This window comes from Anser brachyrhynchus (genome assembly GCF_964034855.1).
Source record: "Anser brachyrhynchus genome assembly, chromosome: 6".
Classification (NCBI taxonomy): Eukaryota; Metazoa; Chordata; class Aves; order Anseriformes; family Anatidae; genus Anser; species Anser brachyrhynchus.
The window spans coordinates 3,282,566-3,299,854 of NC_137700.1; the positions used below are offsets into that span (position 1 = coordinate 3,282,566).

A 17,289-nucleotide genomic window follows, 5' to 3' on the forward strand; every position below is an offset into this window, starting at 1 on the left:
TCAAAATTCCAGAGACGCACTAGGAGTTTATAAGAGAACCTGACTAATACATACTTAAGCGATCTACTATGAGCACTGTCAAGAAGGAGGCAGAAAGAGCATGCTCAGCGTTTACCTCACCTGGAAGTCATTTTACTTTGAAACAAATCATTTTCCAGTAACGCAGACAGCATCTATAGTGTGCTTTGTCATCAATACTGGCAACAAATCCAGCAGTCTAACAATTAGATGTATATTGAGGTAGAACAACAAAGAAGTTTTGACAGTATCATAATTTGTGCAGACATAAAATTCTTTCCGCTTAAACCCAATGCAAATTTGGAGACTCTTTACATGGCTTCCATCAGCGCATTCCTCTATATTCTTAAACCTATAATAGCAGGGAAAAAAAGAAAAAGACAAAAAAAAAAAACAAAAAGGAGAAAAAAAGCAGGATTTTTACATAGTACATATTTTTACATATTACATAGTTTACATATCCCTCCACATGCTGTTCTGAATAATAGCCAAAATATTCATAGCCACTGTATTTGTTCTCCCCACACAGCTGAAAAAACAACATTTGAAACATATTTTTCAAAACATATTTTAATATCCAGCAGACTGTTCAGTCATCAAGCATTTAAAGACTGTTTTAGATAATCTCTAGATTAATCTAAAAGGAATCCCATAAACATGCTGCAGCCGCTTACCTTTAATATACTCGCTGGATGCGATGTTTCTTCCTTTCACCTGCACTGGAAGGCTTCCCTTCCTTGTGAGGTTGTTTACTGCCCTCACTTCTGCATTGCTCTCATAAAGAGCCATCTGGAGGATGGGATTCTTCCTTCTTCTCCCGGGTTTTCTTCTGGAAACGAGGATCTAAGTGTTCCAAGAAGCCTTTCACTTTCCTGATGTTTCTCCTTTTTCTTCTTTTTGTTACGCTTGCGATTGGCATTGTCAAAGTGGAGCGCAGAGAAATACAAATCATAAAGTCTGAAAGAAACATGCAAGTTAAAAAGAGAAAAAAAGATGTGGCACTTGTTGCATACAGGAAACTTTATTTATTTTACCACAGGCGATGATTTGCCGCATGTCAGCTATTTTGTGGTACTTTGTGCACATGTAACTTCCTTTAGATGCAGCAAACTTAAGCCCTCAGATTGAAGGACCATAGGTCCTGGTTGGTACACAGATCATTAACAATGGTTAGCTCTGGAATATGTGCAAGTAAAAAAAAAAAAATATTTTAACCTAATCCAGAATGGTGTGCAGATGTGATTCGAACTACGTGGTCCAAAGCTAGTGCTCTGACACAATTCAGCAATACCTTTCCTGTCTTCACTGATCAACCTAATGATCCCCAGTCATGATCCCCAGCCAGATTATGCTATCTAAATAACTCAGAAACTATGAAAAAAAAAACAAAACATGAGAAGCACCCAGAAAAGAATTAGGAAAAAAAATGCTGATTAGGCTGGAATCCCTGCTTACTTGGAATCCTTCTCTCCCTGTTTATCTTCAGACTTCTTTTTCTTCTAGAACTTCTTATATTTTTTCATGTTTTCACCACCTAAAACCTCCTTTTCTACCTTTCTGCGTTGCCTTTCTATTTCACTTTCACTACCTTCTGCACGAGTATATTGTCTTTTTCTGTTTCCTTCTTTTGCCTTTTTCTGGCGACAGTTCTCCAAATGAGCTGACACAGGTGGAAGTGCATGTCTCTCACGCGAATGTCTTCCAGAATGTTGCTGAGCTACTGAGCAACGATGTGAGTCTGCTCTGGGTGTGCTAAAGTGATGTACATCTTCCTCTCTCAAGAGGGAACCGTGAGGCCATCTGCTTTTGTAATGATAACGCTTATGTGACCTGCTGGAGTAAGTCTGAGTCAATTTGTCAAAGTCTTTATCACCGTGAGAGAACTTTCTCTCTCTACTGTCTCCTGCTGCATGAGGTGAATAGTAATCCTTGTAATAGCTACATTTTTCCCATTTCCGTGGTTCATCTTGATAGTATCTTTCTCTGCTCCAACTTCTTTCCCCTTTGGAATGGTAATATCTAGCGCTATCTTGTTCTGATCTTCCTCTGCTTCGAGATCTGTACTTTGAATATTTTACTGGTCTTCTGCCATTATCAGGGCTGTTCCTTTCACTATGGGAAGATCTGTACCTGCTTCCCTCCCAATACTCCTGCTTGTGACGCTTTTGCTTAACAACTTCCACACTCCGAGAGCACCTTCTCTTGCTGGAATGACCATCTTTTTGACTCTCCTTCTCTTCAGTAGGAGAATGTTCCCTCTTTCTCTGGTAACGCTCTTTGTCAGATTTTTTAGTCTCGTCCTTTGTATCTTGGCATCTATCTGTAACAGCTAAGGAGGAAAGGTTCTTAGAACTACATTCACTGTCAGACTTTAGAGGGGAAGTTTGCCGCAATTTCTCACCAGTCTCAGAAGACTCTTTGATGTAGAAAACATTTTCTTCTGAAATCAGTTCATGTTCTTTTGATCTTCTTGGTTTCTCCTTGTCTCCACGGTCATCACATTGGTACTGTTCAAGGTATTCATCATTCTCAGTAGATTTCGGAGGTCCCGGGACACTGCACAAAATAAAAACACGTTTCCGTCTCCCTCCACCTGCTGCTCTGAGAAAAAAGGGGTGGGGGCGACGGGGGAACAGCCAATGTTTCTCCAGATAATGGAGAAAAATGGAAAAACATTCTATGAAGAAACACAAGTTCTCCGCGAGGCACCAGCCTGCATCAGAGTGCTATGCACAGTGTCGATCATTAGTTCTGTTCGCAACACTGGCCATACAGTACGGAATTCTACTGATTTAAATCCTTCCATTAAATAGTATTAGTAGACAGATAAAACCGCAATGAACTTCCATAAAATCTTGTCTTAATCAGACTGTGCTCATTTTACCTTCTTTCCTCTGACAAGCTGTTCAGCTGGCTGGCCATGAGGGATTCCATGATGACTTCTCGAGGGACTGGAGGCATAGCTCCAGGCATCTGCAACTAAAACGCACAAGTCAGCAGACAGAAAAAATACCATTTGTGCTGAGGACTAGTCTTCTCAGAATTTCTACATTAAATGCTAAGCAAGATCGCTTTGTGTTGTATGCATTATCTACACTTCAAAGATAACGCCAACTCACCTCCCAAAATCTACTTTATGAAACTTAAGAATTTTTATCTCAGCTCAGCTTAAGCTGACAAGTTCTAATGTCAGCTCAGCTCTGCAAATTCTAATGGCATAGTATCACAAAGGGTTACGATCAAATTTGTGCTGTGTTTTCTCAGCATTTCGCCTGAATTAGGAACATGATAAACACTCCCGAATACATCGTGGGTGAGAAATTCTCGATGGAGCAAACTACTATGTTTCAAGCAATCCGTTTGTTTTAGAAAAGAACATCTCACAAGGTTTAACAGGTTCAACTTGGCAAGTGGAATCATCAAGTTTCAGTCCGTTTTCTTTAGATTCATGAACTAAACTAATAGCACCATTCAGTGAATCAGTGTTTGGCAGCTCATGCTGGGATCTTCCTTCATCAGCATTCTGACAGGAAGAATGGGAATTCTGCAATGTACGGACTACCTTTCCAACCAAAATTCCACATTGCATTGCAATTCCTTTTAAATAAGCCCTTTGACTCCTCCTCAGATTTTCCTGAAGATTCTGCACCGTAAGGGACTGTGTTATCAGAGCTGAGTTTAGGATTTCCATTCACCTTTGGCTCCACAAAAATTTCAGCAGAAACTCTTTTTTTTTTTTTTTGTATTTGTATTTGCTTCATTTGCTTTACCGAATTTGTGATTGTGGATGAAGGAACAGCCTTGTAGAGATCTTCATCCTCCACAGCACTGCTAAGACAGTCAGGCTGTGACACAGTCTGACGAGCAGGCAATTTATTGTGAATACTGATGGTGATCTTCTGGTTTTTTGACGTATCAGTAATTGAAGGCCTGGTAATCGCCTGTTCTTGAACACAGGCCATTGGTGGTGCTGAAGATGGCCTTTTTAGGGTGACACCAGTGGTATTTGCATCCTCTTTTATGGATCCATTTCCATTTAAACGACTTGAATTCTGTATTTAAAAAGAAGAAATTGCAAGACGGGTTAATGGAAACACTCCATTTAACATTTTTAAACATGTCATTCTCCTACTAAGTATTTCTACAAATGGTCTTAACACCTAAAAAGCAAAAAACACTGCCCTTAAAAGATAAATGCAAGTCCCATAAGTGTATTTAATTCCTGCTTTTGGTTTACTGCATATTGATATCAAATTAACATCATTTTTGAAAACCATCCAAACAACTTAACATTGCCTAAAGCTATTCCCAAATATATTTAGTTTCCCCTTTAAACATACCCCAAAAAGCCTGGAATAATTGTTCTGGTGCTCAGGAATAAGACAATTTGGTTTCCCTGTCTTAGCTAAAGTGACGTCGATAGGAAAAACAAGTCCTCTTTTAAATGATTCGAGGATTAGTACACTCTACTTAAATTGTCAAAGAGCGTAGCTCTCTGTGCTTTACAAAGCTGTCTAGGAGGTATAAACAATGGAGTCGCATGGCTGCGCAATTCAGCAGTAACCACTGTTTGAATGACTCTGGCTGTAGCATGAGGGCTGTGAAGACAGCTGCAGCGTGGGAAGGAAAACAAAACAAAGATGCCAAAAACCAAACAAAAAACCCCACACCAAACCCCAAACCCACTGTCCGTTTGGTGCCATTATCTGCCCTCCCGCTTCCCTAAATTACCTTAATCATATGAGGAGGAAGTCGTGGTCCCAGAAATCCAGCCTGCTTACTGTTAGCCCCCCGCTGACCAGGGGGGAATGAACAGGGATAAGACGGTGCTGCTAAGTAAAAAGCACGTTCTCCGAGCGTCAAATCATAGCGCCTTCAGAAAAGAGCAGTGATCTCAGTTTAGTTTTTCTTTCGGCCTACTCTTGGATTAAATCCCATCCTATAATTTTATAGGAACAGTTCATACGATATGGAAGCCTTCTCTACAGAAGACTTAGCCAAGACTACAAACTGAAAAGTAGGTAACAGTCTTCCTACTATGACTATCACTTTCAGAGCAATAATTCATTCTTACACCACAGATGGCCTTCATTTCTCTCCTTCTCTAAATTAGCCAGCTACAGATAACACATATACAGCAATTTACACAAGTGCTGCAGTTTAAGGCCAAGCAACAAAAGATAATAAATGACAGAGAATTTCAGGTTAGACAGAACTGAATTAGAGAAATAATCATCTTTTCCTGGGAGAGAAAGAAAAACACTTGCAAAAAGAAAAGTATCAATAACAGGAGAGTAAATCTCTTCTGAACACATTTGAATACTTGTTATTACCTGATATAAAAAAGTAAGTAAGCTTGCTGACCAAGAACTCTTTTAATGTCAGTACGGACTACTTTTGCATCATTCATCTGATACCAAAGTCCATTACCAGCCTGCAAATAAAGACAACGATATCTTTAGATGAATTGCATGTTTTCCAAATGAAATCACAGATAGCAATAAAATACACACGTGTCAAATAAACATATAATGAAATCTTTTTCCCTAGAAACAGTACTACTAGTAACACTTGAACTGGTTTGCCAGCACAACCTTTACCCTGTTAGAAATGATGTTGACTTCTACCTTTATGTAGCATACATAGTGTCCTGAGCGACAGTTGATACCATGATGCACCAGCACCGCATATAAGGCATAGATGAGTGGTTCTCCACTTGATTGAGACATGTAGGCTCGGAGGTCCAAATACTCAGGATATTTTACTTCCTAAAGAGAGACCAAGAAGATAGAAAAATTATATCAGAGTACTTCGCGGACTAGCCAGAGAAAAACACTTCCAAAAAACAGAGACTGGAATTATATGAATATATCTCTTGATTCACTAAAAATAAGTCTTCCCATAAGCAACGTTTAATACTAGAAGTTGCAGACAACTGTTTTCTGATGAATTAGCCTTCTCAGAGGAAAGTATATGCTTCTTGTCAAGCAGGAACTTTACTGATATTAAGAGAAAGAATAAGCCGTAGTCGTTAGTCTACAATTATTGTCTGAAAATATTAACAACTTTCAGCTTTGGGGGATGTCCCATTACATGATGACAAAGTTGCATTACAGCGGGAAATATACCTTGTTGATCTTTCCACCTGTGAAATCTGCAAATCTTTTCAGTGATATTGTGAGAACGTTGGAAGAACGGTGTATGGTAAATCTCTTGGATGCAGGAACCATCTTTTTACACCTTAAAAACAAGCAGAGACAAGTGTTTGAAAGCATCATCTTTTTTGCCCCCAAAACAAACTCGTTTTAATGTCTCATGCATGCTTATGCTATTTGAATGATATTTACTTGCATCATATGTTTGGTTTTTTCTTTTCATAAACCCATGCACTGCATGTCACGTTTGTTAATACAGAGAAGAAGGTAAGTTTTACCAACAACTCAGAGCACAGCGGGAACAGGAATCTCTCACGAAAGCGTATTACCAGGGAGTTATAAAATATAAACAAAAAATAGTAAAAATGAGTTATATATAAGACTAATAACAGTTATCAGCAATGGAAAAAGTACTGTACATGTGCAAGGCCTTTCCTTTTAAACTCACAAAAAGACGGAAAATTCTGGCTTTAAGTGTGACTGAACCGATCACACCTCAAAGAGCACATTAAGGAAGGACCATGCAATTCAGATGTGAGGTGCTATTACAGTTCTTTCTCTTCCTCAGACATCACTTATGAGAATCCTGAATACGCTGCATGTTGCTTTCTAGGATCCGCAGGCTAAGACGAACCTGGGATTAAATTGCTTTAATAACCTATTGGACGCTCTTGATTCGACACCCTAATTTCCTTAGTATCCAACAACAAGAAGTGGATACTGCATTTTTCATTTAGAGGGGTCAGGCATGAATTCTACAGAACTGAGCCGGGCACTCTGTGCTTTTCTGAGGGGATGTTTGACTAACAGCTTGTTTTGCCAAACCATCTTATGCAAATATTCAATTGTTTCTCACATACGTAGAAACATCTTACATATTGATCAGCACAGAGAGCGCCTGAACTCAACAGGCTTTCCCTGTGCACGGGTTAGGCTTAAGGGAGCTCATTTCGGACATTAGTCCACATCGACAGGTTTCACAGTTCAAGAGCTGTGCAAGACGCTGTTTAGTGAGCCAGCACAGGCTGCTAACATTCATTACCACAGAGCCAGCTCACATTCCCTGACACTCAATCTAACTTTGTTTCACAGTGAACGCTAGGACCTGCAGGAACCTGCTGCTGCCTTCCACTCCAAATCATTCTCCATAGCTCCTTGCTTCAGCTCACCACTACTAGAAAATGAAGCAACAACAACAACAACAATGCTGCGTCTCCTTATTTCTAAATGAAGTTAAAGGATAACTTACGCTCTAAGTCATGTAATATATAAAACTAATATCTAGTATTAAGACATAATTAGTAATAATCTTACTCGCTACATTTATAGCAATTCTCTCCATCCAGCTCTTCAGGTTTCACAAATAGTTCTAGAGCTCTGGTAACAGATGAAACCGCCTAGAGGAGCGAGAGAGAAGAGCGTAAAGTCACTGTAAATTCAAAATTCCAGAGACGCACTAGGAGTTTATAAGAGAACCTGACTAATACATACTTAAGCGATCTACTATGAGCACTGTCAAGAAGGAGGCAGAAAGAGCATGCTCAGCGTTTACCTCACCTGGAAGTCATTTTACTTTGAAACAAATCATTTTCCAGTAACGCAGACAGCATCTATAGTGTGCTTTCTCATCAATACTGGCAACAAATCCAACAGTCTAACAATTAGACGTATATTGAGGTAGAACAACAAAGAAGTGTGACAGTATTATACTTTGCGCAGCAATAAAATTCTTTCCCCTTAAACCCAATGCAGACGTGGAGACTATTTACAGGGGTTCCACAGAAGGACAAAGTCCAATCCACTTTCTAACCACCACCAAGCTCTTATATTTTAACATTGTACGTGGTTTGGTTTTTTAAGTTAAACAAGTTTAATTTAGAAAGTTATACATGTACTTAAACATCATGAATTATATTTACAAAACCTCCTACCTTTACATCCAAAGTGATATCAAGAAATGCCTCATACGTATCCGAAACTGCTTTGCAATTCAAGCACTTCACTGGAAGCAAAATATAAATGCTTAACAACACGTGAAGGAGACTAACTGTCCACATTCAAGTTGTCGATAGATACTACTTCAGACAAACTACAGACTGCTTTACTACCGACAAAAGACACAGATCAGTTCTAAGGACAGGAATATTTTTAAAAGTACCTCTTGATCTTAGAAATCCTCCAAATATTTGATGAATGATGGTGGTAGCTTGAGAAGATCTGTCCAATCTGGAAATAAATTATAATCAGACCTCAGAAGATTTAAGGCACACAGTTAACTCTTCAAAGAGTTTTATGAAAACCAAGGATGACCTAGACTTTCAGTTTTGATAGTAAATAAAGGCCTAAAAGGTGCTAGAGAACGTATAAAAGTGAATTTGTTTATGCTTACTTGGTGCTTCCATTCAAGCACGCTTCCTGCATAGCATCAACAGTATAGCGCAAGAACTCGTGTGCGTCTTCTTGACTGCCAAAACGGAAATGTTGTCCTATTCCTAAATAAGAAGATGATAGTATTCACCTCATTTAAAAATGAAGTAATTCTCCTGTTTCTAAAATCTCTCTTCTTTACAGTGTTAAAACCATTTATACACATCAAATAATTATTTGAAGATTACAAGATGCTGAAAAAGAAACACATCTGAAGCCACTTACGACTGAGATTATTGATAACACGCGTAGGCTCGATGGCATCAACAGTGCAACGCAGGGCCTGGTTAATGTGAGTCTCCATCGTGCACATCATGCAAAAATCTTGTTCACGACCTGAAGAGTGAAAGAAGAAAGCATCCCAGTCTAGCGAAACAGACATAACTACAAACAAACATATAAGTAACATTTAAACTATAGATACAATATCCACTCTCCTTGTCCCAACAGTCTCCTAACATTTCATTTCACACAACTTTATAGAATAAAAATATCCATTAAGCCTGTATTCAAGTGCATTTTGTGATGAGAAATCTAAAAGACTACTGCAAAGTCACGTTTGTAAAGGCTGACAGGAATGTGAACTCCACAGGTTGCAAAATGTATGAGGAAAGAATATTTGACCTTGATGATACAGCATTAAGAGAACGTGGGTTATTTTCAGCACAGTGCTGTCAGGTGAGCTTCATGATACAGAGCTACGAGTCCTTTGGGAGAAAGGAAAAATTACAGTAATGTATGTAATAGTACTTCTGCCCTCCTTTTTTCAACAGGATTCTTAACTGAAACGATTTCTATATACAGGAAGAAAACAGTTAAATTTCTAGGTATCGATACAAAGATACCAGCCTAAAAAGCATACAGGTTTAGTACAACATTTACTTTATAGTACAACATTTTATTTAGGACAAAATCAGTCTAGATTTTAATACAGTCCCACAAAAAAATCTAGTCGTGTTCATAACAGCTCATATTGCTTTCTAGGTTTTTTTTTTTTTTTTTTTTTTTTAATTGGTTCAACAACGAACAGACCATTTATTGTAGTGCATTATGGAACCTCGGCTGTGCAGACTAAAGACCTATGATGCCAACATCCTAAATTTTATTGCCTTTCTAGCAGCAGGAAGCCCAAATAGCCCAAATGCCAAATGTTCATTAAATGCATTACTGTCCAATGCACTTCATTATTCCCATGAAGCAAGAAAAGATCCTTTTAAAAAAACAAACAAACAAACAAACAAAAAAAACACATGGTGCATTAAACGCACTCCATATGCTATTCCGAGCCCACTGCTAATACAATGCTCAAAGCCAGCGTCTACAGGTAAAATCAGGCAAGTAAGTTTGTCTCACAGAATCACTGCTGTTCTTTCACCTTCACAGCTATCCAACAGATTTAAAATACTGTTAGAAAGTACTCACATGACTGGCTGTGCTCAAGAGAAAGCATGTAATTGGCAAGTGGGGGGGTGTAGGTCAAACACTGTAGAGTAGCATTAAGAAAACACGTGTTGCCAAGATTGTACAGGCCAACTCCAACACTTTGTGTTTCTTGCCAATCCATACGTATCTTCTCAGGTGGAAAAAGAATCCTTTGTGGCGGAGCAATTCCATCATTAACAACTGCAAGAAAGTTATATTTAAAAAGAGATTTTGTTTGTTTGTTTCTAAGAAAGGTATTAAGTATATATAGGTATAGTGAATATATAAAGTATATATAGGCATAGTAAAAATACTATTCTGCGGGAGCACCTAGAGGAACTAGCTACAATCCAAAACAGAAAAACTTATTGCAGACACCTTTAATACCGCCATCTTCAAATTGGCTGGTCAACACAACGTTTTGGGAAAAAAAAGTTTAGTCAACCATTTTAATTTCTTCCTTATTATATGCTTTTTTCCTTATTATAACTTCAACCACAAACTTAGACTTGAAATTATATGGTAATAAATGCAAGGACAATGTAAAAACAAATAACTAGGAATGACGGTACCCCTACAAATATCAGATCTTTTCCTGAGCAATCTTAACATTCAAAAACCTGTGAATAATGGAACCTGTGAATAGCAACAATCAAACACTTTTCTTTGCAAAACAGAAAAGATATGGATGAATCAGTGCATTACAAAATGCTCCCCACATTTCTCTGTCGACTGTAAATATATCAAAATTAATTTCTGTAACGTCAGTCACTTCAGTTGCCTTAGGAGAATCGCTTTGGAAGTCTTTATTCACAGTAGTCCTGTTCTCTATCAGTGCAACAAGCAAGAACTACCACTTTCTACTTTTGTTCTGAAGAAAACGGAGGCAGGATAAAGCGCACACTTACTTAGATCTCTTTGGGCAAAAGGCTTAGATTTTTCAGAGGATCTACAATAAATAGCACCTCCACATCCTTGGGCCACAGAGACTTGGCTTGAATCTTCTGCAGGTGGTATCCGGCCCCAGTTTGCGGTGCGTGACATCAGTTTTTTAGTACTCGGTTTCTTGGATTTGCCAGACCGCCTTGAAGATGGCTTTTTAGACTTTGAAGATTTGGGCTTGTTAACTATGGTCATTGTTCTCATCTGCGACAGAGACAAATGTTCTGGCTGACGTAAGAATACCAAGAAGCATTCCAAGAAGAAAAGAGTAGTAGAAGTCCTGTCACTTAATCTCAAAGAAACGGCCTTGAAGAACTAACTTGCTGGTATGAATGATTTAAAAGGAATCCCCAAACTAAACACACAAAGGAAAAATTTCCATCAAAACTCTATCAGTATTACTTTTAGCTTCTGCAGAACTAGTGGCTGATGCCATTTCTTTCACTTTCGTAGGATTTTAATCCATTACAACTCTGGAGTCTTTTTAATATAAAAATGCAAATGACATTCTCTGAGGGGAATCAGTTATTTATTGCATTTTTGGAGCTTTGCAATTATCTATTAATTATTACCTATTATCTAATAGATAATGGTTGCGATTTATATATAATTGTTGCTCACGCTAGTAATGGAGCACTATTACTTTACTGCCTGCGCTTTTCTGCTTCGTGTGCACAAAGGTACCTGCATTTCGCTGCTACTTTACTTCTGTCTTTCCAGGGCTCACCCTCTACCTCACTGTCTACTGCACCAGTCATGATGGCTTGGTTGTGATTCTATAATGAGCCTAGCTTTTGAATACACTTTTTCTGGGCGTCACTTTGTGATAGCAAGTTAATTTGTGAGGGCTTATCACCTATGACCTGCTTCTCAGTAGGTACACGTTTGGCCTCTGTTAAGCAGAGAGTCAATCACAGCTTAAGATTTTGTCCAAGATGCCATTCACGAAACTGAGTTTAACCTTGACAGAACTGAGTTTAACCTTTAAACCTGAAGCTCCGTTAAAGAATAAAGCAGCACCCAAGCCAGGAAATAGAAGTTAATCGTCACTTTACCCTGAAACGCACGTAAAGCCGGTGAGCTATTCTGTGCTGGCAGGATTGCTGCCGGGATGGCCGACGAGGCGGCGGGCACAGGGGGCCACAGGACCTGCTCCCCGGGGCCACAGGTCCTGTCACAGGGGGCTGCCGGGGGTCTCCAGGCGCCGGGAACAGCGGCAACAGCGGGGACAGAGGGGACAGCAGCGACAGCAGCCGCCACCTCAGCCGAGGCCGTCTCCACAACTGCCACAACGGCCTCGGAACGCCGCCCAACTCGGAGCTCCAGCGTGACGCCTTTTCAACCTGGCCGCGGTGCTCACGGCTAAAAGCAGAGCGTTTCCTCCGGCGTGTCTTTACTGTCGGTGCCGGACCGGCCCTCACCCCGAGCTCTCCCTGCCGGGACGGCTTTGCGGTTGGGGTTTCCCTCCCGCCGCCGCCGCGGGCAGGCCCCGCGCGCAAGCTGTCCGCGGTGGGGAGCGGCATGTCGCCCGCGGCGAGAGCCCGAGGGCGCGACACGAAAAAGCCCCGACACGAAAAAGCCCCGACGTGCGGGCGAGGCGGCGGGGACACGGCTCTGAGGGAGCGGCCGCTTCGCCCCGCCGTCCTCCTCCCCTCCCGGGCCGCCCCGCCGAGCCCCGTGCGCCTCAGGTGCTGCCCTGAGAGGGCGCTCGGGCACTGGGACAGCTGCCCAGGGCAGTGGTCGTGGCACCGAGCCTGACGGGGGTCCAGAAGTGTTTGAACAATGCTCTCAGACATAGGCTCTGCTTTTGGGGTGGTCCTGTGTGGAGCCAGGAGTTGGACTCGCTCATTATTGTGAGCCCTTTCCACCTTGGGATGTTCTCTGATTCTAGGTCAGCAATCCATTATCTGATGAGAGGTGTGGAGTCATTCGAAGGGAAGAGAGACCAAAACACTTCTGGTTTCCAGAAGCGGGTATTTGGTAACCAAACCGATGATTCCTTTTCTTCTAGAGCGAGTAGCAGCAGGGATCCGCTTTACAATATGCTGGCAACAAGGAAACGAAGAATTGCAAACAAGACGTAGGACTTGAGCAGCAGCTTGTATACATGCATCAGCTTATAAATGAGCACACAGCTGAGCGATAATGCAAAAATTGGACAAACTAAGAGAAGACGTTAACTGTAAATTTTATAGGTATACACTTTACTATGACGTAAGAACTGGGCAAGACCTTTCAGGGAAAAGAGCTGTTGGCATGTAATTTGAAGTAAGCTTCAAATCCCAGAGGATGATTTTGTTGGAACTTTATTCAGCTGAAAACGTGGAAGCCTTGTTTCTGCTTGTGTTAGTTACAGCTCCAGTTTACTTTGGTTGGGAGGGAAGGCATTCCAGGCTAACGTGCTGTACCTGTTCCTTCAGCTCGTTCCGGGGGGGGGGGGGGGGTACAGGAGGAGGGGGACACACACCGAATCCCACATTAGCAAGGATTATCATTTTGACAGGTGTGATTTCTAATGTGTTAATGACCCTTAATGAGCAAAAGGTTACTACAGGCCAGTCTGGAGCTGGTTTTCTCCTTCTTGTTTTTTCCCTTTTATCCCTTCTCTTCCTTGCTTCTGCTAGCTCAAGGCTACCTGTCTCTCTCCTTCCTTATTTTCTCAGCTAAAAGACTACACAAGCTACAGGCCTCCCTATTTTCTTCAAGGTTTCCTTGCTTTTCTCCCAGCTTTGGGACTACACAGGTGTGCTTTGATATTTGCCAGTATAGCTAAAACTCATGCCAGTCTGCTCACGCACAATAAGCAGTAAGAGTTAAGGACTGGTTTCATCTGCTTTTTACATAGTAACATCCTCCTTATGTTTTAGATATGCTGTAGTTAAAGCTTAAAGTAGTTCAAGTAGTTAAGTTAAAGGAGTAAAGTTACTCCTTGTGGAGTAATTGCCTTAAGTGACTAGGCATTATAAGCACCCCTCCATCCCAAAAGCTACCCGCCTCCAAGGGGCAACCACCCCTCACTGAGCACATCCTCTGAATTTCTCGGAGCCTGTGCCTTTAAACGCATGCGAGGTAATTTCTACCAATCACAACCAAGATACGCATGACTGGAGTCACTCAAGCTCCACCTAAAAGATAGAAAATAATATAAATTGGCTTAAGAGAAAGGGAATGTTGGGGAAGATACTGTCACGAAGGATACCTTCTGACATCAGTCGACAGGCTGAGCCTCTCACCCCTCCCCCCCCCCGCCCACTGGGATGCTGCGAGGTAAGATCTGAACGCTTGGTTATACCAGGCGTCTCCACGGAAACTTAGAAATCTCTAGCGTCTTTATGCTTTTTAACATCTTAATACCTAGGCCGTGTACCTGTGCATTTCATGCATGCTAGCTTGCTTTTGCAGACAGTGAATTTATCACTGGCAATCCAAAGGACCTGTGTATCTGTTGCCGTAATAAACTGCACTTAATTGCATTGTTCCTGGCCGTGACAGTTCTCCTTGAACGCGACTAGAGCGAGGGCGTGCTGCGTTGTTGGTGGATCCGTGGCCGTGATAGTTCAGTACTCTGAAGCCGACCGGACCCGTAACGGTCAATCGGCTACACCCCTTAATGCGACACTACTAAAGGAAGAAGATGACAGGGCTTGCATTAGGCACGAGTTGCATTAGGCTTTGCATGTGAAAACATCCCCAAATAATTTCACATGGATTTAACGTTTTTAAAGGGAAAAAAACAGGAAGGTGTAGTCTTTCTGTAAGCTACAGCCCTAGATAGTTAAGGCATCAGCATTCATTCCTTTGCTTGACAACAAACTATGAACATACAGAAGAGTTAAATATTTTCATTGCATTCTTAAAGGCGATTTTTCAGACTTGTGCTTCAGTTGTTGGAGTTGAAGAAATCGGTAGACGCCCTTACTTTTACGTTAAGACCAAAATCTTTATCTAAGATTGTGTTATCTAACACAACTAAACTCCCACCCCCACATGTCTTTTTGGAACTTCTGAAAGATCTTTCTGCAGTCCCACTCTGATGGTCTTTCAGTTGTTGAACCTGAGCTGTGCCTACCGCACCAACGAATGCTTTCATGACACAGTATTTTGTCAAAGCAGTTTTGCTTCTTGGAGCTACAGAAGCAGCTCTGGCTACATGATAGGGAACTGTGCTGCACTGGCAAAAACAGACTTACTTACAGACTTAACACCACTTGCTAACTTGATCTATTTCAAATCTCATTTTAACTTTAAAGAGCAATCAGTTTTGCGGTTCCTGTCTTACTAAGTTGCCTTGTTTTGCATGGAAGGTCAGCCTGTGAATGTTTTGCTTTATTGCATGCTTCAAAAAAAGGCTGAGAGGAAGAGACTGGAGGAACCTTTTCTATTCTATAGACTTTCCCCCACGAATGTGGAATTGCAGGCTACTTGGATGAATGTTCGAATGTAAGGGAGCAAGCCTCAGCCAAAGGAGGTAGAATCCTTGCTTAAGAAGAAGTAGCAGTGTGGGGACATCTTTGCTTAATGGGAGCCGTTTAAACTCTTCATAGAAACTCAATAAGCTCTACATCTTATGTTTGGAAAGCAGTATGGTTACGCAGCTGCTAACCTAATGACTTGAGTCTTCTGCTCTGCAACCACGTTTTGTTTTCAAGCAGTGCATACATCAGTTTAGGCTTTGGACAAGGAGATTTGTAATGCAAATAGTGATAAACCAGAATCAGTGCTACTGACGAGTGTAATGGTGAAATGCAGCAAATCAAGTGTTCCTGGAGAACTGTGAGATTACAAAACCAATAAGCCATGAAGCACTTTTTTTTTTTTTTTTTAATCAATTCTTATATGCTGAAATAACACCTTCAAGAAAATCTGTTTATCCAGCCAGGCGACGGTGTCTACCTGTAAGCACAAAGGAAACGCCTTGAGAGTTCGTTTGCTGTATTTGAAGTTCTTATACCCTGCAGAAATAATTATTTAGAGTAACATGTAACTGAGGAGATCGTAGCAGGAAGTATATTATTTCTAGCATTAAATTGCTGCCCCGTTGCCAGTGCAATCTAGGGAGAGAACTGTATATAATAGTTAAACTCCCCTGGACTGACTTAAATTTTAAAATATTCTGACAAAGTAAGCTCTAAATCACTTGACATTTTGAACAGTTTTAAACGGGTACAAAACCGAAGCTTTATAAACCAAGCAGCATTTATAATGCTTCATATATAAAAACAATGCCTATTTTTAAGATTTGTTACATATCTATGTAGATACGCTTGCTGGAAAAGCCAGGTCTGTTGTAGACCAAATGCTGCAGATTAAGACTTGTGGCTTACCAGTTCCATTTCTGTATTTTCTTGGAAAATGTTTCGAGTTAGAGTTTAAATATAAAATGTAAATACTGTACAGATATATATTGAAATAAGTATTTCTTGGTGTACACAGGTGATTTGCATGACAAATACTCTGTATCGATCATTGTTAAAAACGCAATGTTCTGTGTAAATCCACTGCGTATTAATCTTTTCATTTATCATCAAGAGCTGTTACTTAAGCCTGGACATTCTCAAAAATAAAGTGTGAAACTATATACCATTGTGTAGCTCCTCCTTTATCAAGAGTACATGCAAGATAATTGCTCCTTTTTTTTTTCTTTCTAGAGGATGATTCAATTTTATAGCATGGATTATAACCGCTCTTGCAAGTGACCTTCTTTTAAGCACAACAGTTTAAATGATCAGGTTACAGAGAAAACCCTTTCACTGCAAAATAGATTCAATAAAGACTTGTGGCTTACCAGTTTCATTTCAAAACCCAAGGTGTTGGGTTTGATGGAAAAATGGTTGGTTTGGATGGTAAAAAGGTCGTCCGTTTTGATGGTAGGTTTAGTCTGAGTATTGAAGGCTTCCATCAGTAAGCTCTGCATCTGAAAGACAAAGGGAAGAAATGTCATTCCCTGTTGTGATACTCAACATGGAACTGTCTGGCTCAGTGGTTTTCTTTCTAAAGAGAGAAGTCACAAGCCTGCACACAGCTTGATCTGCTCTCTGACTACAGGGCTGAACTGACTGGAGAAGGCAGCTTCCAAAGCCCTCCCATTAAACTGACTGCATTTCAGTTCCATGCTAAAATTGGTCAACTGTACAGAATATTAGGACAAAGCTACCTGTTTTGATAGCAAACGGTAGACCTTAGGTAAGTTGCATTCATTTGAAGGTTTGACTGGACGGCATCCTTGTTTTACTAGTGATCTTGTGGTCAAGCTGACCAAATCCTAGCCACAGAACAGAAGCGTTCAGAAACTGGCTAGAGAGAGCACTTATTAGAGAGAGCAGGA

The 17,289-nt window shown here is 40.6% G+C and overlaps 1 pseudogene across 1 annotated transcript; it reads right to left on the reverse strand.

Annotated features, from left to right (window-relative positions):
• Positions 1-214: 214 nt before the first annotated feature.
• On the reverse strand, positions 215-11,159 carry LOC308196955 (ubiquitin carboxyl-terminal hydrolase 42-like; annotated as a pseudogene). Its single transcript has 15 exons — positions 10,931-11,159; positions 10,023-10,223; positions 8,826-8,936; positions 8,563-8,665; positions 8,332-8,399; positions 8,105-8,175; positions 7,488-7,570; positions 6,147-6,258; positions 5,646-5,786; positions 5,352-5,452; positions 4,750-4,891; positions 3,362-4,070; positions 2,903-2,991; positions 1,474-2,574; positions 215-975 (listed from the first exon to the last, which is right to left on the reverse strand). The product of its transcript is annotated as a ubiquitin carboxyl-terminal hydrolase 42-like (transcript).
• Positions 11,160-17,289: the final 6,130 nt, after the last annotated feature.